We start from the raw sequence: 25,630 nt of genomic DNA, 5'->3' as shown, positions 1-25,630 counted from the left end.
ACGACGCGAATCGCTGCGAAATCGCGTCGCTGTGGCTTAGACGCGCTTATCAAACAGTGCTTGCAGCGAAACATAAGCGAAATCGCGGCGATTGTTTGTCGCTGTCGCCGTAAAAAATCGCTTAGATCTGGGGGAGCCTTAACTTGTCTTCACGTCGCCGTCATCAATCGTACAGACGGATACAAACAAACTGAATGAGTAACTGTGTGGAATGAAAGATAGAAAGACAACAATCCGTGGATAAACGAGTGGTTCTCGCCCCTCGCTCATCCGCGCCACCTACCGACGAGAAGTGAATTAATCTGCGCCAATATTTTTTTTTTTCAAAAGGTCAAGTTATTCCGTTCGGGCACAAAACAATATGGTGGCCGCCCTGATGATCACGACGGCACGATCATGATGATGGTGAAGGCGATGACGCTTCAAGAGAGCGGCGATATTTTATCGAAGACTAACAACGTGTAGTTCTAGATTCACGCTCTGTATAAACAACATATCGCACCGCCAGTCAGCAGTGGCTCAGACGTTCAACGCGCGGACGAGTATCGCGCTGGGCAGAGCTGTAAAGTTACCCTACTGGGAATGCGGTGCTGCACCAAACGAACCGAACCATACACCTTGCACTGGCGCACAATGGGATCATTTGAGAAAAAGACGATCAAAACTTTAAACGTTAAGCCACAGACTAAACTCGAGCGAAAATCTCGCTGAACTTTACTAATGATTACTAAACGTCATCAAAACATGCAAAATCTACTCCTTTATACATGGTTTACTATGTATATTCAACAGGGACAGAAAGGAATGAATATTACTTTAACATGTTTGAGATCATAATCAATCCATGAAAAGGTATTTTTTGATTTTTGGTCTATGAGCGGTACCACTGTGCAGCGCTGCGCTTCTTTGCTACACATTGCTGCTGCGCCGCTACTGGTGAAATCCCTTTGGTTGGGACCGTACGGTATCGGATTGTCTTGTGCTTGTTCTTCTTCCCAATCGAGCTTTTGCATCTCGTGGCCACGCGTGGTGTACTTTTACTACAAAACCACACAGCCAAAAGGCACCTAGTTTCTACACTCAGGTGGTGTTGCCGTTGGATCGGAAAAGCGAAAGATCAAATCTTGTGCGGCTCGTTTATGGGCGAGCCGCTAAATTTCAAGCGGAAATTCAGAGTGATCACTGAACATTGAGTTAACGAAAATCTTATAACCTTGGAATGGGCGGTGTGATTTGTCGCACCAGAGATGCCAAGGTTATCTGGATAGAACTTTGATTTCGTTTAGAATGTTTGTTTGCTTGTTTGAATCTTATCAAGATAGTAGAAGCTTTCAAGAATTTACCGCATTTTTTTCAGGACATCATCCATTGATTCTTCTCGGGATTTTCCTACAAATTACTTCAAGTTTTTTAACACACATCTAGAAATTAATGCAGTGGGGCTTACAGTCCGCAGCTACAAAGCAAAGCAATGCTGAAGGTGTCTGGGTTCGATTCCCGGTCGGTCCAGGATCTTTTCGTAATGGAAATTTCCTTGACTTCCCTGGGCATAGAGTATCATCGTACCTGCTACACGATATACGAATGCAAAAATGGAAACTTTGGCAAAAAAAGCTCTCAGTTAAAAACTGTGGAAGTGCTAATAAGAACACTAAGCCGAGAAGCAGGCTCTGTCCCAGTGAGGACGTAATGCCAAGAATAATAATAAGAAGAAGAAGCCCATCTCCTTCCTCTGACACGGTTCTTCCAATAGCTTATATATGCACTGTCACTCTTTCGTAAATCCTCCTCTCCCCCCAAATCATAGACGTAATTTTGGATTGACCCCTTAAAAGGTTTATTTCCTTTAGTTTTTATATCTGCGTTTCTCCATATTGAGCAATTGAAAAATGATTAAAAATTGATGAGAAATTGATTGTATTTGTCAGCTTAGCAATACCTCTGGAATCTGTTCTAGAAACTAAAGTAACCTAATCTCAAAATTTATTCGAATCCGAGTTTAAAGCCTCGGGAGGGAGAAATGATTGAAGCCAAAGTTCGAAAATTTCCTTCGTTTATTGATATTTCTCAAGTTTACTAAATGCTTAAAGTTTTGCACTTGAAGTAGCTTTTTTGATAAACCTCAAAACTAAAACAGGTACGGATATTTTTTTAAAATTTTGATTTGGTTGAAAATATACTAACAACGTTTCTCAAGTTTTGAGGAATCTTTGAAATTTTTGTAAACTTTTGATAGTGGCACACTTGCCCCAAAGTCCACTACACGTGAATCATTTGATTTTCTAAGTACATTGGAGATAATGATTATCTATAATCTCAGACAAAAAAAAAAAATTAAGGGGAAACGAACTAACTTTTGAATTCTGTACTAATTTCCGGATTTTCATACAAGCAGGGCCGTATTTACGGGAAAGGGGCAAAGGGGTTTACGGAGTGAAATATTGCTGAAAAACGTAAAACCCATTTTTCTCAAAACAAGGTTTTGTCACTTACACTCATTGATCTCAACTTGCGCCTATGAGAGATTTGAAGTAGTTTCAATCAAACTTTTGGTAAATAGAACCTTATCCAAAACAGCGTTAATTTTTTCCAATGAAAAAGGCCCCCACAAAACTCGGGCACCGGGGCCCCACATTTGTAAATCATACATGGTAGGCCGTAATTGTATCCCTCCCAAAGTTTAATATAAAAAAGTGTAGCGTAATTGTATGGATGGGCTGAAAATTAGAACTAGGTCGAAAATTGTTTCTCGGGAGGAGTTTTAGATAAAAGTTCGAGGAATGCTTTGGGAAAATTGATCTTAAAATCTTTCAATAAATTACTGTTATTTCAAAAAGAACATCCATCGAAAAATTGCTCTTAGAATTTCTCAGAAAATTGCAGAAATAGATATTTGAATTCTGATGATATCTGTGAAGGACAGAAAAAGTATCTGGAGCAATGCTTGCATTAACATTTCTTGAGGATTAGAAACTAAACTTGATATTGACAATGCTCTTGAAACTTTAACAAATTCCATTGTTGAAGCCCGGAGCATTGCAATTCCAAAATGTGAAGTAAAATTTGAATCCGTGATTATAGACGATGATCTTAAACTCTTGATCCGTCTTAAAAACGTGAGGAGAAGGCAATTTCAACGCACTCGCGATCCTGCTATGAAAATTATATGGCAGGATTTGCAGAAAGAAATCAAGAAACGTTTTGCTCAATTAAGAAACAAAAATTTTGAAAATAAAATTTCTCAATTGGACCCTGGCTCTAAGCCCTTTTGGAAATTATCTAAAATCTTGAAAAAACCTCAGAAACCAATACCGGCATTGAAAGAGGAAAACAAATTATTACTAACTAATTGCGAAAAAGCTCAAAAACTTGCTATGCAGTTTGAAAGTGCGCACAATTTTAATTTAGGACTTACTAGTCCAATTGAAAATGAAGTTAATCAGGAGTTCGAAAATATTCTCAATCAAGAGAACGTTTTCGAAAATGCCTGGGAGACTGATTTGGAAGAAGTGAGAACTATTATTAAAAAAATCAAAAACATGAAAGCTCCTGGCGATGATGGAATTTTCTACATCCTCATCAAGAAACTTCCAGAAAGTAGCTTATCATTTTTAGTTGATATATTTAACAAATGTTTTCAATTAGCATATTTTCCTGACAAATGCAAAAATGCTAAGGTTGTTCCAATTTTGAAACCAGACAAAAATCCTGCAGAAGCTTCTAGCTATCGTCCAATCAGTTTGCTTTCCTCCATCAGTAAACTTTTTGAAAAGGTTATTTTGAACAGAATGATGGCCCACATCAACGAAAATTCAATTTTTGCCAATGAACAGTTCGGATTCCGCCATGGACATTCGACCACTCATCAACTTTTACGTGTAACAAATTTGATCCGTTCCAACAAATCTGAAGGCTATTCTACTGGTCTTGCTCTTCTAGACATAGAAAAAGCATTCGACAGTGTTTGGCATGAAGGTTTGATTGTAAAATTAAAAAGCTTTAATTTTCCAACATACATTGTTAGAATAATTCAAAGTTATCTGTCAAATCGTACACTTCAGGTTAATTATCAGAACTCCAGATCTGAAAGACTTCCTGTAAGAGCTGGTGTTCCTCAAGGCAGCATTTTGGGACCAATATTATACAATATTTTCACATCTGACTTACCTGAGTTACCTCAGGGATGTCAAAAATCTTTGTTTGCGGATGACACAGGCCTCTCCGCCAAAGGACGAAGCCTGCGTGTCATCTGTAGTCGATTGCAAAAAAGTTTGGATATTTTTTCTTCATACTTGCAAAAATGGAAGATTTCTCCTAATGCTTCCAAAACTCAACTAATAATATTCCCACATAAACCAAAAGCTCTTTATTTGAAACCTTCAAGTAGACATGTTGTCACGATGAGAGGGGTTCCAATAAATTGGTCAGATGAAGTTAAGTATCTAGAGCTCATGCTTGATAAGAATTTAACTTTCAAAAATCACATTGAGGGCATTCAAGCCAAATGTAATAAATATGTAAAATGTCTCTACCCCCTTATTAATAGAAAATCAAAACTTTGTCTTAAGAACAAGCTTTTGATATTCAAACAAATTTTCAGGCCAGCCATGTTGTATGCTGTACCAATATGGACTAGCTGTTGTAATACCAGGAAGAAAGCTCTGTAGAGAATTCAAAATAAAATTTTGAAAATGATTCTGAGGCTTCCTCCCTGGTATAGTACCAATGAGTTACATAGAATATCCAATGTTGAAACATTGGAACAAATGTCAAATACAATCATTAATAATTTCAGGCAAAAATCGTTACAATCTTCTATTGCCACGATTAATGAGTTATATGTTTAGGTTAAGTTAGGTTAAGTATATTAAAAACGTTTTTTTTATCTCTTATAAGCAGGTGAAATCGACTCACCTGTAAAAAAACTGAACTGCTACGGCAAATGAAATGTAATATGTTGTTAACAAAATGTTAATTAAATCTTAAATTTATTTTACCAAATAAGGATGATAGTGTTGTCTAATAACACAGAACACCTAGATATAAGAAATGAATGTAATGTTTGGAATGATACTAATATAGAAATTAAAAAAAAAAAAAAAAAAAAAAAAAAAAAAAAAAAAAAAAAAAAATCATATCATATCTTGAGGAACTTTTGAGGATTTCCTAAGAAAAATACTGTCTGAAATCTTTCAAAATTTTCATTTTTGAAATCTTTATGAAACCCTCAAACCCACCCCCAAAATTTTTGGTTAAATTAATGCTACAAATTTTAGAAAACCTTGCAGTTATTCCAGTAGCAACTATTGTGGAACTCGAAAAGGAAAATCTGGTTCAGATTTTTTTCTTGAGTCTCTCGATGAGTTCATGGACACATTCTTAGAAGTTTTCTCGATGCATTTCTGTAGTAACTTTTTATAACAAAGCGTAGAGGCAATTATTGTTGAATTCCCGGAGAAAAACAGACATATTTGTTAAAGTATCCTTGGAGTTATTTCTAATGTAATCACAAATTGTATTCAGAAACCACTAGATCTTAGATAGATCTTTGATCTTAGATAGAATTCAAATTCCCTATGATGGATATTGTGTTTCTTTGTATAAACTAATTTATAAAAGAATTGTTTGAGGGGACTTTAAAAATTTGCATAAATAATTCTTGATCAAAAAAATACTGTTGGAATTGATGAGGAATCTTTCAGAAATCCAGATCAATTCATGAAGTAATGACATCTTCATGACATCCGTCGCAAAATACTTTGTTGAAACCTTGAGATTGAGAAATTAACAGTGCTGGTTTAAAGGCAGCTTCCATTTATTTTATAACGTTGAATTTAACGTATTTTGTGAATGGCGCCTTTACAATTTTAAACCATAGGTTTATGATAAAAGCTTTCCAAAATCAGAATTTTCCAAATATTTTGCATTTTACTTTCAAGTTGTGTGCATTTAAATATGAAAAGGCTAAAATGTGTTTAATCATTGTACCCAAGGCTTGCGGAAGGTTGTATTTATATATTTGAAATGTATCGCAGATAGCTGCAAAACAAGAGGGAGACAAGAAGTGCGTTTTTTCGTTTCAAAGAGCGAGTAATGGCGCTTAAGCCTAGGCTTTAGAGCCAGGACATACGGAGAAAATAAATATATCCCATTCTAGGAAGAGTATCGCAAACAACAACGGAGTGCGCAATAAATTTATTAGCAACGCCACTTCTAACGATTTTGCCTATCTCCCTATATGAAACAATTGGTTGTCCCAGTTTCTTCGTTCGCAAAACTTCGAAAATTCTCGTCTATCATATTATTCATTCGTGAATAATCTGATCGCCGTAAATTTTCTTCAACCCAAGTCTGCACAGCGGGCCTGGTCATTTTAGTATTTGTATGAAATCATTGATAAGCTGGAAATATTGATGCTCATACGAAAATATTGGCAGCAATTTCAGTATTTCCAGGATGCTTTTCAATATTAAGAAAACTTGAACATCCCTTAGAATAGTGTATGAACAAAATCTCAACAGAAGTTTGAGAAATGAATGAAGAATTTTTTTTTTAGTTATGAGGACACATTTTCGAAGAGAAGTCTTTAAAAAAATTCTCTTCTGGAATACCTCAGAGAATCTCAAAGGAAATGTTTCATACTTGGATAACTTCTGGAGGAATGATTTATGGTGTTTCAAGTGGAATTATTGAAGTAAATTTCTGTATGGTTGCTGGAGGAATCTCCGATTATTTTTCTTGGGGCATGTCTGAAATTATTGAGATTGGTATCTGTTTAAGTTATTTCTTTAAAAAGTGGAGGTTTCTCATTGGTCGTGATCTTAATGAGTCAATGAGTAGCGTAAACTCATTAATTTCTCACTAAACCTATTCAGGACTTTAAAAATATTCTTCAATGAATTATGTTGGACTATCCCACAATTCCTCTAGAAATTAACGATTGTTTTTAAATTTTCACCATGTTCTGTAGAACAATGTTCTAGTTTCAGAGACATAACTTTCCACAGGGCTAATTACAGTATTCATTCAGTATGTTTAACACTGATTGTATTTTTTTTGTGATATCCAAAGATCTATCGTTTTTCAGGAGCTTCTCCTTAAATTTTTCTTATAAATGAGCTAAAGATTGAAGTCGCGTTCACATCGTTATCCAGGAAATGTTCAAGCTTGCTTTGACTGATATCTCCATTATACGTTTCCTCCTGATGTTCATTCACGATTTTTATTACAGATTTCCTCTTTTGCATGTATATGCGATTTTTTGAAGAAGAAAAAGAGCATGAGCATCAGCATAGATGACCTTACAATTCGTGGTTACTACTCCGTGATTGACCAAAAACACAGCGCAACAAAAAATACATATTTGCGTGTCTCAAGGATCAAATTATGTGTCTCTAGTAGATTTTGGGTTGCTGAATCTGATGCCGTTCTCAGAAATTTCTCAGCACGTCACACTTTTTTGCTACAGGTCGCCAAAGTTGTATAAAACATTGATTTAATTGATGTTTACCTAAAATTTGAAGTATATTTTATCAAACTTTTTTGTGATCTTTTCCACCTTTCATGCAAAAGAGGACATAAACTTTCATTTCAGATGTATTTTGATTGAAATTTTTTCAATACGCATGCAGTCTCCATACAAATTTTTTCGTTTCTCTTACATAGCAAAATACAATACTTTTCTAAACCATAAAAAAATAACTTTTCCGCGTCAAAAGTATTACAAACTATGATGATAAGTGTTGTTATACACATAAAGTTTGAATTCTGTGGCAAATTAAGCAAATAAATTGCCTCACAAGCTGGCAAACTTGCATGCAAGTTGGCTGAAACAGTCAATTTTCGCATTTTCAACAACCAATATCTTAAAAATTAGACGTGCTATGATATTTCTATAAACGGCAATGGATTTAGCAACCCTTAATTAAGTAAAAAGAGGTATTTTGATGCTGGAGACAAAAACGTGTTCCGCAGTGAAATTGTACAGGGAATTAACAGATGTAGCTTGGGAGTAGCATACCATTTTTAATGTACATTTTCGATGACTCTGAAATTATTAATGTCAATAACGGCGCCGGCCACGTCCTAACGGTCATCGGGGAAGGGAAGGATAGTGACATTCATTGTTACTAAGTATACCTCTGCATGTTCATGGCTGTCACGGTAAGGAGTTTTGTTAGTGGGAGGGTTCAAAACTACATGATCAGAATTCACCTTGATAAGTGATGCGATTAATGAAACCTTTTTTTCAAAGTTTGCTATCAATGCATCGACATCTTAAACATCAAACTATTCACCGAAAAAAAAACATGGATAAGCAATTGTGTAAACACTTAAAGTGACGAAACATCCATAGTTTGTTCAACAAATACATAAAAAATACGTGTCATGCTCACAGTCACAATCTCAGCGTCAACTCGCATAATCAGGGATATAAAATCACATTGATGGCGCGCGAATGAAGTGCTAAATTAAAAAATCACTCTGAGCACGCTAAAAATGAATCCGACAGCTTGGGCCTTCGCATAGCACTACCCAAGCAAATGAAGCCACCGAAAAAACACTCCGAGAGCGTGAAAAAATAATAGGAAAACTTGGGCCTTCGTAAAGCACTCTGCGATTTTTTGAAGGAAAAGAAGAGGAAATATGAGAAGAAGCCAATGATAGAAATTGATGGGTCAATTGAAAGGATCAAAGAAAAGCCTATTTCATAAACAATTAACTGGTAGGTAGTTGTTGATATGCAAAAATATTTTTTAAATATTGTTTCTGTTTTAGAATAAGAGAATATCAAAAAATCGCAAAAAAAATATTCAATTTATTTTTAAATCCATACAATAAAAACCTCATAATTAAAATAAATATGTATTGAATTTCTATTCTGTTCACACAACGGTCAGTATCTTGAAAAGAAATTGTGATTTGTTTCCAAGGTGATCAATTTCGTATGAATTTGCAAAGGTCACTGCAAAGCTTCTTCAATTATTTTTTTTCCTTCTAATTTGTGCCACTTTGTATTAAAACACTTGACTAGATATAAGTCTGCAACTCTAATGAGATATTTTGCCCAATAAAACAGCAACAAATTATTTAGCTGAGATGCACCAGTAACACTTTGAAACACGTTTTTGTCTCAAGCACCAAAATTACACCATTTACTTTTTAATAATTTTAATTGTTGTTGAATCCCTTTCCGTTTTCAGAAATATCATAGCACGTCTAGTTTTTGAGATATTGGTTGTAGAAAATGCAAAATTCCACTATTTCAGCAAACTTGCATGCAAGTTTGCCTTGCAACTGATTTAAAACTTCTTTTTGATAACAGTACATATCAACAAAGTTCATTATACTTTCGATACTCAAAAGTTATTTCAACCTAATTATATCTGAAATGAAAGATAAAATCCTATTTTGCAGCTTGGTGAATTAGATCACCAAAAAGTTTGATAAATGATATTTCAAATTTCATGAAATGAAATGAAACCCGCGTTTTATACAACTTTGACAACCGGAAATTGTAACGTGCTGGAACATTTATAGGAACTTGAAAATATGTGAACATTTGAAACACGTGAAAATGTCATCCATATTTCGCTGTGTCATAAGTAGTGTATAGAAGAAGTAGACAATTTTTTTAAAGAAATTGTCTGAGATGCCAAGTATGACTCATATTCCGAACAGTGACGATTAGAACTAATATATTCATTACTAATTAATATGGCTTTAGGACATTTCGTCGAATGACATTTGGTCGAATGACGTTTGGTCGAATGACATTTAGTCGAAAGTACATTTGGTCGAAAGGACATTTAGTCGAATCCCAGACAACCAGAAATCGCATGAAAGTTCACGTTACAACTCGTTTATTCAAACTAATTACATCAAACCCGCAAAACACCGTGGATAAACTCGTCAGTTTGATGAGTTTCCTCGCATAAAACACTTCTTTTCTGAGTTCATTTATACATTTTGTTTCGTCTCGTACACTCGTACAAAGTAAGTCGCATCAATCCGTAGCAGCTGTCAAATCAACATTTGTTATCATAAGTATAGTCGCATAAGATCACAGGTTCATTCCTTACCGATCGCTTGTAGCAGCCGGTTGTGTTTACCGCATCGCTAATCTAATCGCTTTGTAGTGGTGGAGTTTTTTTTTCCACTGTCAAAATTGTGGTTTTTTTTATATCGCGAGTTATCCCACCGAGGACGAAGACGATTATTTCCGATCGCCGTGAAGGAAGGAGACACTTGTAACAAGGGTTACAGGTGTACTTTTCAACGTACCAGCATCATCAAATTCAATCATCGCCATCGCTCAAAGGCCGACCGTATCAACCAAAAGTAGCGAGACCGGAGGTGGCGGCGGCGGCGGCGGCGGCAACGGGTGCAACGAACAGTGGCAACAGCAGCAGCCAGAGCATCCAAGCAAGCCAGCAGTTTCTATCCATTCGTTAAGTAGAAATTCTATTCCATTCGCTCTATTGTTTCCCCCATCCCATACCACGTGGTTGTTGTTTTTTTCTGGCAAAACTCTCAGTGGTCCTCAAACTACGGTTCACGGTTCAAGGTGACCAACTTATTTTTTTTTTCTCGATTTAATTTTTTTTCTCTCGATTTTTTTTTATTATTATTCTTATTATTTTTTTTTTGAATTCAATAATCCCCCTAAAGTAATAATCAACATTTGAATTTTTTTTTCTCGATTTTTTTATTAATATTCTTATTATTATTATTATTATTATTTTTTTTTGTTGAATACAATAATCCCCCTAAAGTAATAATCAACATTTGAATTTTTTTTATTATTATTATGTAATGTAGCTATAGTGATTTTCAGGCCGTGGCCTAAAAATAAGCCTATATTGCATTTTTTTTTCTTTCTTTTTTACATTTGTGTTCCATCTCCCCAACTACGGAGCTATTAGGCTATTGTAATGGACACAGTGGATGAAGGCGGGGGCCGAAAAGGTCCGATATTTCCGACGATGAAAACGGGTCACTTAAATCTCCCTCGTATGAAGTCTTGACAAAGACACAAGAGTCTATGGATACTAGTCCCGTCAATGACAATGCTATGATTCCCACTACTTCTGGGACAAATATTGCTGGATCGCCAAAACATCCTATGGTTTCTCAGGATATCGAACATTCTCAAACAAATGGTTCTTCTAGTACTTCCTCCTCAAAGACCCCCCGCCTTAAAGCTTACCCACCCGGATCTAAGGGCCCCTTTCTGGTTTTCTTTCGGCCCAAAGGTAAACCGTTAAACAAACTTCAAATCCAAAAGCATCTGGCAAAGTCGTTCCGAGACATTATCGAGGTGTCTTCCCCTAGTCGTAACAAATTGCGGGTCACCGTCAGTGTCCGTGAACAGGCCAACAAGATTGCTGCCCACGAGCTTTTTCTAAGGGAGTACCATGTCTATGTCCCAAGTCTTGAAGTCGAGTGCTCTGGTGTGATTACCGAACCGTTTTTGACATGTTCAGACATCATGTCTGGCACTGGAGGTTTTAAAAATCGTGCCGTTCCTTCAGTACAGATACTTGATGCCAAACAAATGAATAAGGTGTCATCTGATGGCTCCAAAACGCCCTCAAACTCGTTTCGTGTAACCTTTTCTGGGTCAGCTCTTCCCGATGTCCTCGAGATTGGGCTGCTTCGTTTACCTGTCCGTCTCTATAAACCGACGGTCATGCATTGCGAAAAGTGTCAGCAGTTGGGTCACACCTCTGCGTATTGCTGCAACAAGCCCCGTTGCAGTAAGTGCGGAGAGCAACATGTGGAGGGCCCTTGCCCACAGGAACCGAAATGTACCTGTTGTGGGCAAGCTCCCCATGATCTTTCCGTTTGCCCGAAGTTTATAGAGCGGGAGCAACATACCATTCGGTCTTTGCAGCAGCGATCGAAGCGATCTTACGCAGAAATTCTGAAAAAGATTGCTCCGACTGCTGTTCCACCAGCTCAATCTATTGCTAGCAATAACCTCTTTTCTTCCTTGCCTATAGATGATCATGGCTCTGGCTCTGAAGATGGAGAAGAGTACACTGTTATTAACACAGGAACTAAGAGGAAGCGAGCCGTTGCAAAACGACTCAAGCAACCCCAGCAAGCTTCTCAAAATGTCTCCGATCAACAGGCTCTTCGGCCATCTCTGGAAAAATCAAGAAGAGATAGAAACCGTGCCAAGGTTCCACCTCCAGGTTTTAAATTCTCAGCTGGAGACTTTCCATCTCTTCCAGGGCCATCTAAAACCCCAGATGCCTCAATTTTCCGCCCAGAAAACGAACAATCTTATCAACAGGGAAGTAGACATGAAAATGTTAATACTTCCGGAAAGATGACACTTTCTGGGTTAGTGGATATCATCTTCGAAACGTTGGAAGTCTCACCCGCTATAAGAAACCTCATAAATATGATGCTTCCTTTGGTGAAACCTCTTCTGAAGCGACTGGCTTCAAACTGGCCGATTCTTGATTCTTTCATATCCTTCGATGGCTAATTTATCCAACGAGGTCGGGGATATGATCGAAGTACTACAGTGGAATTGTAGAAGCATTATAAGAAATTTAGACGCGTTCAAATTGTTAGTTCACAGCACCCGCTGTGACATATTTACTCTTTGTGAAACATGGCTAACTTCTGATAAAGATGTCTCTTTCCACGATTTTAATATTATTCGCCTAGATCGAGGGGATGGTTATGGAGGGGTGCTCTTGGGGATCAACAAGCTCCATTCCTTTTATAGAATTGACTTTCCCCCGATGACTGGCACTGAAGTTGTGGCATGTCATATTACTATACGAGGCAAAAGTTTCAGCATAGCCAGCGTATACATACCGCCTAATGCCAGAGTATCTCGCAGAGATCTATTGGCCATATGCTGCGCTATGCCAGCGCCATGGTTAATCCTAGGAGATTTTAATTCTCACGGTACAGCCTGGGGGTCACCAAAGGACGACCACCGCGCTTCCTTGATATATGACCTCTGTGACAACTTTAATTTGTCAATTTTGAACACTGGGGAAGCAACACGAATAAAACCTCCAGATCCTCCAAGCATGTTAGACCTCTCAATCTGTTCGAATTCGCTATCATTGGATTGCACGTGGAAAGTTATTCAAGATCCCCATGGTAGTGATCACCTGCCGATCAAAATTTCAATTACCAATAGTTCGTGTCCAGTTCGTCAGATCAACCTCGCGTATGACCTCACCAAGCACATGGACTGGGAAAAATACGCTGAGATGATCTCTAACGGCGAACAGTTAGTTGATGTGCTTCCTCCGTTGGAAGAATGTAACTTTCTCTCCGGGTTAATTATCAACAGTGCCCTTCAAGCACAGCGCCGCCCTGTCCCAGGGTCTACGGTACGAAGGCGTTCTCCTACCCTTTGGTGGGACGACGAGTGTACCAAGGTTTTTCGTGATAAATCCGCCGCGTTCAAAAAATATCGGAAGCGCGGCTCTCGAGAAAATTACGAGCGATATATCGACCTCGAGCGTACATTTAAAAATCTCGTAAAAGCGAAAAAACGTGGATATTGGCGTAATTTTGTTAACGGACTATCACGGGAAACGTCGATGAGAACACTTTGGATCGTCGGGAAAAGAATGCGAAACGCTTCAACGGTTAATGAGGATCGCGAAAGCTCTCCTCGGTGGATCTTCGATTTCGACAAGAAGGTCTGCCCGGATTCCGTACCAACGCTACGAACCATTCGTGACGTTCAAACAAATAGGAACGATATGGATACACCTTTTACGATGGTAGAATTCTCACTTGCTCTTCTTTCATGTAACAACTCTGCCCCAGGGATGGATAGAATCAAATTCAACATGCTTAAAAACCTCCCAGACGTCGCGAAGAGGCGCTTGTTGAATCTATTCAATATATTCTTGGAGAGCAATATTGTTCCGGATGAATGGAGACAAGTGAGGGTGATAGCCATCCAAAAACCCGGTAAACCCACGTCGGATTATAATTCGTATCGTCCTATCGCGATGTTATCATGCATTCGAAAGTTGTTGGAGAAAATGATTCTCTTTCGGCTTGATAAATGGGTTGAAACGAATGGCCTTCTATCAGATACACAATTTGGTTTCCGCAGAGGCAAGGGAACGAGCGACTGTCTTGCGTTACTTTCTACAGAAATCCAACTGGCCTATGCTCAAAAAAAAACAAATGGGTTCAGTCTTCTTGGATATTAAAGGGGCTTTCGATGCAGTATGTATAGACGTCCTTTCAGACAAACTCCACGAGTGTGGTCTTTCCCCGATTTTAAATAACTACTTGCATAACTTGTTGTCTGAGAAACGTATGAGCTTCTCTCACGGAACCTCAACAACTTCACGAATTAGTTACATGGGTCTCCCCCAGGGCTCATGCTTAAGCCCCCTTCTTTACAATTTCTATGTCAGAGACATTGATGACTGTCTCGTGGAAAATTGCTCGCTAAGACAGCTTGCAGATGATGCCGTTGTTTCTGTAACAGGACCAGGGGCGGATAATCTGCAAAGACCACTGCAAGATACTTTAGACAATTTGTCTACTTGGGCTGTAAAGCTGGGTATCGAATTCTCTCCGGAGAAAACTGAGTTGGTTGTCTTTTCTAGGAAGCGAGACCCAGCAGAGATCGAGCTTCAATTCATGGGTAAGGGACTCACTCAAAGCATTTCACATATGTATCTAGGGATCTGGTTCGACTCCAAATGCACCTGGGGAAAGCACATCAAGTATCTGCATCAGAAGTGCCAGCAACGAATCAACTTCATGCGTACACTCACCGGAACATGGTGGGGAGCTCACCCGGAAGATCTGATAAAGTTATATCGTACAACAATTCTCTCGGTCCTCGAATACGGAAGCTTTTGTTTTCTATCCGCCGCGAAAACCCACATTTTGAAGCTCCAACGTATCCAGTATCGCTGTCTTCGGATAGCCCTAGGATGCATGAACTCGACACATACAATGAGCTTAGAGGTGTTAGCAGGAGTATTGCCTTTATCAGATCGCTTTGCGGAATTATCGCTCCGGTTCCTCATCCGCTGTGAAGTGTTAAATTCATTGGTAATTGAAAACTTTGAAAAGCTAATCGAACGAAATCCTCAAACAAAATTCATGACACTGTACTATTGGTACATGACTCTGGAGGTTAATCCTTCCTCGAACACATCCCACGGTAGTTGCCTCCCAGTCTTCTGCAATTCTACCGTATGTTTTGATCTGACCATGAAGCAAGAAATCCATGGAATCCCAGATCCACTCCGTTCGGAGTATATACCACTAATTTTTGCTAACAGATTCGGCCAAGTCAGCAGCGACAGAACGTTTTACACCGACGGGTCAAAAACAAATGATTCCACTGGATTTGGTGTATTTAATGAATTTCATAGCGCCGCATTCAAACTTCAGAGTCCTTGTTCCGTATATGTCGCAGAATTAGCGGCAATACACTACGCATTAGAGCGAATTGCCTCTCTTCCCTCTGATCAATACTTCATTTTCACGGATAGCCTTAGCTCAATAGAGGCTATTCGCTCAATGAGGCCGGTAAAGCACTCGTCGTATTTCTTACGGGAAATACAATGCACATTGAGTGCTCTATCGAATCACAATATCACCTTGGTTTGGGTCCCTTCTCATTGCTCAATTCCGGGCAATGAGAAGGCGGACTCGCTCGCCAAGGTGGGCGCTATGGAAGGTGATATTTACGAACGGCGTATCATCTTCAGTGAATTTTTTACAATTGCTCGCCAGCAAGTCATGGTCAGTTGGCAACAAAAATGGGATGAAGGGAATTTGGGCAGGTGGTTACATTCTATTCTCCCACAGGTATCGAATAGATCATGGTTTAAGGGGTTGGACATGAGTCGAGATTTTATTAAGGTAATGTGTCGCCTGATGTCCAATCACTACTCCCTAGGCTCACATCTCTTTAGAATAGGTCTCGCAGATAGCAATCGATGTGGTTGTGGCTAAGGTTACCACGACATAAACCATGTCGTCTGGTATTGTCCCGAACACGAAGTTGCTAGAATTGATTTATGTGAATCCCTCAGGGCCCGAGGAAAACCAGACAAGGAAGACATTAGAGATGTGTTGGGTAGGTTGGACTTCGATTACATGTTCCTCATCTTCAAGTTTCTGAAGAAAATTGATGTTTTCGTTTGATCCTTTCTGTCTTTCGTTCTGCTTGTCCACCTCGTCTCCCCCTCTAGTTTTTGTTGTATCGTTACAGGTCGTTCAAGTCCACTCTTTGATTGATAAGCAGCATCATACCGCTACATCGCTGCTGAATTTCATCAATCAAACCCTCGAATCCCATCCTTATCCACAAAATTGTATTCCCTAACCTCGACCAAACCGCGAGTCTTACGGTTCCCCAAAACTAACATAGTATGATAAGAAGCAACACGAATTTGTAAAACAAATCAAAATGAATGCGGCTCCGTTATGCCTGACGGCGCTTGAGCCTTTTAAATAAACGTATAAGAAAAAAAAAAAAAAAAGATCACAGGTTGGTTCGGTAGAATATTTATACACTCGCATTGTATGTTATTATTCATCACATAATATATGCACGCGTATCGCCTCCACTTTTGTACGTAGAAGGCCTTTTCGCGACATCTTATAAGTGAAATTTCGCACATATAAAGCCTCCAGGTGATTTCGTTATACGTACATTTTGGTTGTCTGGGATGGACATTTGGTCGAATGTCTTTAGAACATTTATTTTCGTCGAATGATGTTTAGTTGAACGGAAGTTTGGATGAAAGCTTATTTTGAAATCTTTGGTTTATTGGAAGATCATTTGGTAAAATTGATATTTGTTTTGCAAAGTTGATAAGACAACGTATTTTTTTTTTTTTTTGAATAATCTGAATCATTAACTTTTGTTGAATAAGAAATGGGACATTTGCTGTAGTCTTATTTTCAAATTTGATACACCTTTTTAATTGTTATTTGAAGTAATGCCAAAATCAAAAATTTCAATGATTATCCAAATGAACTATTTAACAGTTTTTTTTTGTCATTAACTGAAATACTGAGCTCTAGTGAATTTATTATTCTCTAAAATATCATCATTCTTTAAAAACTGCGCTGCCAAATCAAAGCTAATAAAACTCCAGTCATTACAGAAAAGATGTTCAAAAGTAATATTTGATTTGCCACATTTATTCCCAACGGTTTTACTTCATAATTCCTCCGACCACAAAGTCATCCCTATTCTAGGCTTACTTGATTCTCAAACAATTATGTTTGTACATAATACATTAAATAATACAAAATTTCATCATAATCTTGTTTTCCCTACTAGAGTCAATTCTCGAATAACTAGGCAGGCCAATGAACTTCTGAGAAGCAATGCATGCACCAACTTAGGCTCTATGCGGATTACCAACTTTGGTGCATTTAAGTTCAATTCACTTCCCAATGATTTAAAAAGCATATCTAGTACTATTATTTTCAAAAGCAAACTGAAACAACATATCTTAAGAAATGTGAATGAATATATTCTTTAAACGTGTTAACCTTTAGAACAAGTAGGTTTTTCTGGCTGTTGCTAGTTTTTCCCTACTTTTTAGTTTTTAAAGTCTTTTTGTTTCTTGTTATATCATTACTTTGTAGCCACAATTGTTATCACTGAGTAATAAAATTAGTTTTTGATTCGTGAGTCCCTTCAAAGGAACTAATGTTCCACTGGGATGTCACTTTAGTTTTTGTCGTTATTATTTTCTCTCCGCGTTCTTACATTTAATTATTTAGTAGTGTCCACGACCAGGGAGTTCTCTGCGAACTGTTTGGTGTGAAAAAAAAAAAAAAGTTTTTTTATTACTCAATGATGTGAACATAATATTTTCTTCATTTATTATTCTTTTGAAATATCATCGTTCTTCGTAATGAAGATCAGCTCATCTGATGGAAGCATTCGGAGAGAGAGCTCGGCATCTTTCTTTGCATTCCGCGTCTTGCAGCTCAATGGACGTGGGTAAGATTTTTGAATGCGGAAATCAGAATTAAAACGGCAGGAAAAACTTGCTTTGAAGAAAACCTTTATGGCGAAGTGAATGTTAGGTGTCGGTAACTCTACCTATGGTCAATTAGCTTATTGTGTCTTCCAGTTTAATAACATTCCTCAAGCAAATATATGGTTTTGCTGACAAAGTTGATGACAGAGTTTGCAGTAGAAGATTTTGATTATTGAAAATGAAAAAAAGTGACGATTTTTTGTACCGGGTAAGGAAAGATCATTTGACTGAGGTGACAAAAGTTGGATTGTTTCCATTTAAGATCAGCTTATCTTGAATCTCAGAACATACCTGGGCAAGAAAGCAGCATGAAACATCAAACACGCAAAAGGTAGATCAATACGTTGGAAGAGCGTCCATCAAACTGAACATCAAAATTTTGCTAATCGCATATAGATCGTTGGTAAAATGGCTGATACTTTTTCAATTTCTTGTTTAAGCGAAAAAATGCTACTCTCGACGGTAGTCAGACTAAACGTAAAACTTTGTTCGCATAGTATTTAGATTCGAGCACATTTTTTTCCATGAAATGTCAGTTCGACCAAATATCATATGATTTCTGTTGCAACTAAACCTTTTCGACCAAATGTCCATTCGACGAAATGTCCATTCGACCAAATGTACTTTTGACTAAATGTCATTCGACCAAACGTCATTCGACCAAATGTCTTTCGACCAAATGTCAAAAAAAAGGAATAAAAGGAATCGGCTTTAGGACATTTGGTCGAAAGACATTTGGTCGAATGACGTTTGGTCGAATGACATTTAGTCAAAAGTACATTTGGTCGAATGGACATTTGGTCGAATGGACGTTTGGTCGAATGACTTTAGAAAATTTCGTCGAAACTTTATTTAGTAATAATTGATTGAAAAATCGATTAATTCAGCAGAACCAAAACCAAGCTAGAATTTTTGCTCAATGGATGATCTTAAGTTTATTTTGGGCAAACATATTTTTCATCTGAAGTCAAACACGAATATTTTTACATGATAAATATTACCTACGCTTTGCAACGTGGTAAATGCTTAAAGGCTGTAGCATAATTACATTTTCCAGACAAAAATTTCATATATAGACGCTAGAACATATACAACTAGCGTCTATATATGATAAATTATTTTTGATAATGTTATTATTCTGCAGCCTTCTTGAATTTGAAAACGGGACGTTTTGTTTCATCCAATTTTGTAGAAGTTCAAAAATATTTATGCTCAACTTTGTATCATTATGTTGAGTTTATTATTCTTTCAAAATATCATCATTCTTTGTAAAAAAAACCTCCTAAATGTTTGTGTCGTGCAGTTATTGAAATATTTAACATTGTTGAATTTATTATTCCTTCAAAATATCATTGTTCTTTACATAAAACTGCTGATATTTATCCAATGGCTATGTGACTTAGGGTAAGAATTTGAAATTTGGGAACTAGAACTGATACAGATGTACATTGAAAAATTGCGTCATCTTGAATTATCTGCATATAATGCCCTTTTATATCAATTTTATTTTCAACGATTTTGACGAAGTGAACTAAGAGTTACCTATATAATTCGTTTTCCTACTAATTGTTATGATTGTGACTTCAAGGTACATTATATTTCTTGGGTAAACACGTGGATTTGAAAACGGTGTTGATGGATTCAATTGATGATCAGTTGATAATTGGTTCAATCGAAAATAATCAAACAAGAGAATTGTGTTAATCCTGTGTATTGTGTGAGGTGAGACGAGTTGACCTATGTAACAAGTTGATTTGCCTTCATTTGATATCAGCTTGTCGCGATTCATCCGACCCGCAGAATAAGCTTGAATGAGAAAAATGACATCAAGTAACGCCCCCACCGCAAGAATTCGAGTTTGTGGGGGAGTCTGTGTTATCAACTGAAATTTCATAATTATGCATGTCGCATATTGAAGCTTTGAAGTTTTTTGTCTAAGAAATACCAATACACCAACGCAGGTTTCTTGCAGTCTATCATGTTGTACCAGCATATGCAACCTCTAGTAATAGGACTATACAGACCGTCACCTTTTCCAAAGATTCTATCACTGAGTTTTATCGTCAAAACTACACTCTGTAAAATTAACTGAAAAATCCCTATTCGACTAAATTTTCGACTAAAATCCTTTTAACAAAATATCATATGCTTCTATGAGTAAAAATATTCTTTTCGACCAAATGTCCATTCGACCAAATGTATTTTCGACTAAATGTCATTCGACCAAACGTCATTCGACTAAATGTCATTCGACCAAATGTCATAGATTCATTCATTACTAATTAATATGGAGAACTTGCGTAATACAATAATTAATCACCTTATGCAGAAGTTCTTCTTTGTGGCGTTACGTCCTAACTGGGACAAAGCCTGCTTCTCAGATTAGTGTTCTTATGAGCACTTCCATAGATATATAACTGAGAGCTGCCAATTGACCATTTTTGCATGTGAATGCCGTGTGGCAGATACGAAGACACTCTATGCCTGGGAATCGAGAAAATTTCCTTTAAGAAAGATCCTCAACCAGCGGGATTCGAACCCACGACCCTCAGCATAGTTATGCAGAAGTTACGAAGATTATAATTGAATTTGAGCCAAAACGGTACATATTTTTTTCTGAAAACGAAGAAAAAGAAGGTAATTCATATAACGCGTATATCAGTATCAGTCTTAAAACAATAAATTTAAAAACAGCCATGCGTCTCCACTAGTTTCGCTCAAATGTAGAGCTTCATATGATTTCATCTGTATCGCATACTTATAAGTGTTCTCGAACAAAAAAAAACCTTCTACTCTTCAAAGGTCACAATCCCACCGCACACTTCTTTCAAATGTCAGAATGAACGAATCTTGCTTGCCATTCAAACTACACAACAACGACAACAACTGAGCAGCATCCACTTGCTCGCAAACCAAACGGCAACAACAACAACCCTGCTGAAATGCAGTCAGTCGCCGTGCAAAAGTATTCACCGTTCACTGCTCTTTGCGACTTCGAAGAAACCAAGAAACCGCAACGTGCACACATATTTCTCCAGTCCACAAGCGAATGCAGCAGACAACCCGACAGGTGGATTACAATAGAATTATAACATATTCTTACTACACTTTTTTTTATATTAAATTTAGGGGAGGGATTATTAGAGTATGTTTAAAACTACAAATTGAACTTTAACACTTCACTTTTTGCAAAAATAAAATACTAAAATCACTATTTAGGCAAGCAAATACCTTTAAACTCTAATATGTGTTGCTTATCTTGACAGATAGGCCTATTTCGTCTGCGACTTACAGACTTCTTCAGTGTCTAGTGATCGACAGATTCTTACTATTCAGCAAGCAGTTTTATTTCTAACAAAGTAAGCTGGTTAGTAGTTAATATTACAAAAATCATAAAATCTCTACAATGAGCAATATTCAAACAAAAACTGTTAGAATGCAAACAAAAATATAACTCACTATGTTTTAACAAAAATATAACTCAAAATGATTCATTCTATACGTATTCGTTGTAATCCACTGTTCGGGAATATCTAAATGCTAAACGTGCTATGAAGAGGGAACAAAAGTGAGAGGTTTGGTTCCAATCTCCCCCGGGCCAGGAAGTAGAATGCGCTCACTTCTTACCTTTTCGTATCGGTCCAAGATTCCGCTATACCAGCTATTAATCCACTTTCATGCCTACGACATCAATTGGAAACTTTTCACCTTTCACGCTGTGCCACAAGCTCTCTTAGGGTGCGAAACCAGAAAAATTGCCTCAATGACCAATGTGACTCTTCACCACACAATTCAAACAATCACGTAGTAGATTAACAGAAACAAATGAAAAACAAATTGTGGTGATAATAAAAAAATGAAAATATTCGTGGACACTACCGCACAGCACAACCCCGTTCAGCCATGCACCACACACGAGTTTGACTCAAGGGACGTGCCTCTACGAAAACAACCAGCTTCTCGCTCTTCGGCATTGATGGTGTTTCCTGAATCACCTGGCTTGGCATTTAGATTGCGGTGAATGTTCGCCTCCAGGTATGGGTGTAGATACTGCGAGCTCGCTCTGACTGCTGGGATTTCATGGAACCTTTGGTGATGTTTGTATGGGTTTAAATGCGGTTCATTCATTTGCTTTGACAGAGTCGATGAATGGGCGGTGAATATGCTGTGGGGGATAGGACACGATAGTTTATGTGGACGAGGGATTTTATGCTTCCATGCTTCTGTTGGGTGGTTTGTGTAGTGGGTAGAGTTTTTAGCGATTTGAAATGGCAGTTTGTGAGGCATGTGAATAAAGATTATGTGTATGCTCTTATGAATAATATTCGAGGTCAACTCAAGATGAATATGATTTTATCTTCTTGATCCATGAGATAAGATCGATTAATTGACAAAATCGTCATCTCTTTTTTAATTTTTATTAGTGTGTTCTGTGTTTTTTTTTTAATTTTATTTCATATATCTAGGTGTTTTGTGTTACACAACACTATCATCCTAATTTGGTTAAACAAATTTAAGCTTTTCTTAACATGTGTTGTTAATATTACATTTCATTTGCCGTAGCAGTTCAGATTTCTTACATGTGAGTTGATTTCACCTACATATCAGAGAAAAAAAATGTTTTCAATTGACTTAACCTAACTTAACCTAAATATATAACACAATGGAAGATTGCAACGATTTTTGCCTGAAATTATTAATTATTTTATTTGACATGTGTTCCAATTTTTCAACATTGAATATTCTATGCAACTCATTGGTATTATAGGGTAACCAATATATTTTGGACCTCTATATATTTTGGACCCCCTGGGCCATTTTCCTGCAAATTTCCCAGTTTAAATCGAGAGACCAACTCAATTAGCATGCCATTTGGAAAGATAGGACTATTCCGCTCTTGCATCAACCGTTTGTATATAGAAAATGTGTTTATTTTATCTGAAATTAATTTAATTTAATTGGTGCATTCATGCAACCGTTTCAACACGTTACACACCGAAATTGAAGCCGTCAGAAATTTTTCAAATGTAAACAAAAACTTTTTTCAACTTTCTGAACAAAAAGCGTAGAATTTCTTCGGTTCTCCATTGTCAATCGAATGATTAGACTATGGGCAAGCATATTATACAACCAGTATCGTGGACTTTGTCGCCAAACGATAATAAATGCCGAGGGTCCAAAATATATACTTTGAGGGTCCAAAATGTATTAGTGTGTCCAAAATTATGAAAAACAGTGCTTCACAATTCAATTATTTTCGACGTTTTTTGGATCCTACATGACCGTATGGGCATTTTTATCTCGTAGATGAAGTTTTTCTCTTCATTTTGGCGTGTTCTTTGATTTGGCTACGCTGTACAATTAATTGATTGGGGCAAAACACTAAAATCACTTCCTTATGGGGTCCAAAATACGACCGTTACCCTACTAGGGAGGAACACTCTTCGAAAATTTCGTGTAAATTTCAATCCACTTAGATGCACATAAAAGAAGCGAACCATTTGACATAAATTTACATCCGATCTTAAAATTACATGATCACACCCAGCCAAAAAAAAATACACGACATGACGTAAAAATAAGATGCAATGATCTACTCTCACGCCATGCCGTGTATTCGGTTTTGTGTGACGCGGGTCTAAGAACAGATGCAATAAAAATGAAAATGATGATCGTGGCGATGGTCTTTGCGTTACTTGGCAAATTGTTTAAGAAATTCCTAAGACATATAATGCTTACCAGCTGATTGGCGAATATTCGTATCCTTTATTCTCGATCCTGGCATTTCAAATAATGTAGCAGTCTGTATCGAAATCCATTTCACCAAAGTGTCGTCCAAACACCAAGCATTTGAAACGCCACATCACACAGTTTTTTTTTTCTCATCACACATTTAAACGAACTACGTACTCACCGCATTTAGGATAGTAATGAAAAACTAATATTTCAAAATATTTAATGCTGTAAAGCTCAAAAATCTTTGATTGATCTGTTTCTTTGTCCACTTCACTCGCGGCGTCCTTCACTGACTCCGTTTGAAAACAAACTATATTTTCTGCACGATGACGCCAACGATGCCATCGGAAATGTAAGTTTACGTCTCAAAAGATTTCAAATAAATTCTTGCGTTCAATTTTCTACGCTTGGGACACCTAGAATCAAAGACATAGCGCTCATTTTTTATTTTAATGTAAAACTAGGTTGTTGTACATTGAGGTTTTAGGATACGTCCAAAGAGGCATAAAATCAAGTCAAATTCATGTTTAAGTTGTGAAATAATTAAGTGTTATAAGGTTTACGTCGCAAGTAAATTTCATTATTTTTAAGAGTGAAGCTTCAGACCTTTCTTCCTGGTATTACAACAGCTATTCCATATTGGTACAGCATACAACATGGCGGGCCTGAAAATTTGTTTGAATATCAAAAGCTTGTTCTTAAAACAACGTTTTGATTTTCTTTTAATAAGAAGATAAAGCTTTTTTACATATTTGTTACATTTGGCTTGAATGCCCTCAATGGGATTTTTGAAAGTAAAATTTAGATACTTAACCTCATCTGACCAATTTATTGGATCCCCTCTCATCGTGACAATATGTCTACTTGAAAATTTCAAATAAAGAGCTCTTGGTTTATGTGGGAATATTATTAGTTGAGTTTTGGAAGCATTAGGAGAAATCTTCCATTTTTGCAAGTTTGAAGAAAATATATCCAAACTTTTTTGCAATCGACTACAGATGACACGCAAACTTCGTCCTTTGGCGGAGAGGCCCGTGTCATCCGCAAACAAGGATTTTTGACATCCTTGAGGCAACTCAGGTAAGTCAGATGTCAAAATATTGTATAATATTGGTCCCAAAATGCTGCCTTGGGGAACACCAGCTCTTACAGGAAGTCTTTCAGATCTGTAGTTCTGATAATTATCCTGAAGTGTACGATTTGCCAGATAAGTTTGTATTATTCTAACAATGTATGTTGGAAAATTAAATTTCTTTAATTTTACGATCAAACCTTCATGCCAAACACTGTCGAATGCTTTTTATATGTCTAGAAGAGCAAGAGCAGTAGAATAGCCTTCAGATTTGTTGGAACGGATCAAATTTGTTACACGTAAAAGTTGATGAGTGGTCGAATGTGCATGGCGGAATCTGAACTGTTCATTGGCAAAACTTGAATTTTCGTTGGACCATCATTCTGTTCAAAATGACCTTTTCAAAAAGTTTACTGATGGAGGATAGCAAACTGATTGGACGATAGCTAGAAGCTTCTGCAGGATTTTTGTCTGGCTTCATTATTGGAACAACTTTGGCATTTTTCCTTTTGTCAGGAAATTATGACAACTGAAAATATTTGTTAAATATGTCAACTTAGAATGATAAGCTATTTTCTGGAAGTTTTTTGATGGGGATTTAAAAATTCCATCATCGCCAGGGGCTCTCATATTTTTGATTTTTTAAATAATAGTTCTCACTTCTTCCAAATCAGTCTTCCAGGAATTTTCAAAAACGTTCTCTTGATTGAGAATATTTTCGAAGTCCTGAGTAACTTTATTTTTAATTGGACTAGTTCTTCTTCTTGGCATTAACGTTCCCACTGGGACAAAG

General features: G+C 37.2%; 1 protein-coding gene across 3 annotated transcripts in view; it reads right to left on the bottom strand.

Annotated features, from left to right (window-relative positions):
* The window catches only part of LOC5572457 (nuclear hormone receptor HR78), a 55,766-nt gene extending 33,706 nt beyond the window's left edge, over positions 1-22,060 (bottom strand). For 2 of the 3 annotated variants that reach the window (XM_021846772.1, XM_021846775.1), the window contains exon 1: positions 21,657-22,057. The gene's annotated coding sequence lies outside the window, so the exon portion shown is untranslated. Of the gene's footprint in view, positions 1-21,656 lie in introns of all 3 variants that reach the window. The other variant, XM_021846773.1, reaches the window with a different exon arrangement.
* Between the last annotated feature and the right edge of the window lie 3,570 nt (positions 22,061-25,630).

Source organism: Aedes aegypti, chromosome 2 (assembly GCF_002204515.2).
Source record: "Aedes aegypti strain LVP_AGWG chromosome 2, AaegL5.0 Primary Assembly, whole genome shotgun sequence".
Taxonomy (NCBI): Eukaryota; Metazoa; Arthropoda; class Insecta; order Diptera; family Culicidae; genus Aedes; species Aedes aegypti.
Note: the sequence above shows the minus strand (reverse complement) of the source record. Positions and strands in the feature narration are given on the sequence as shown.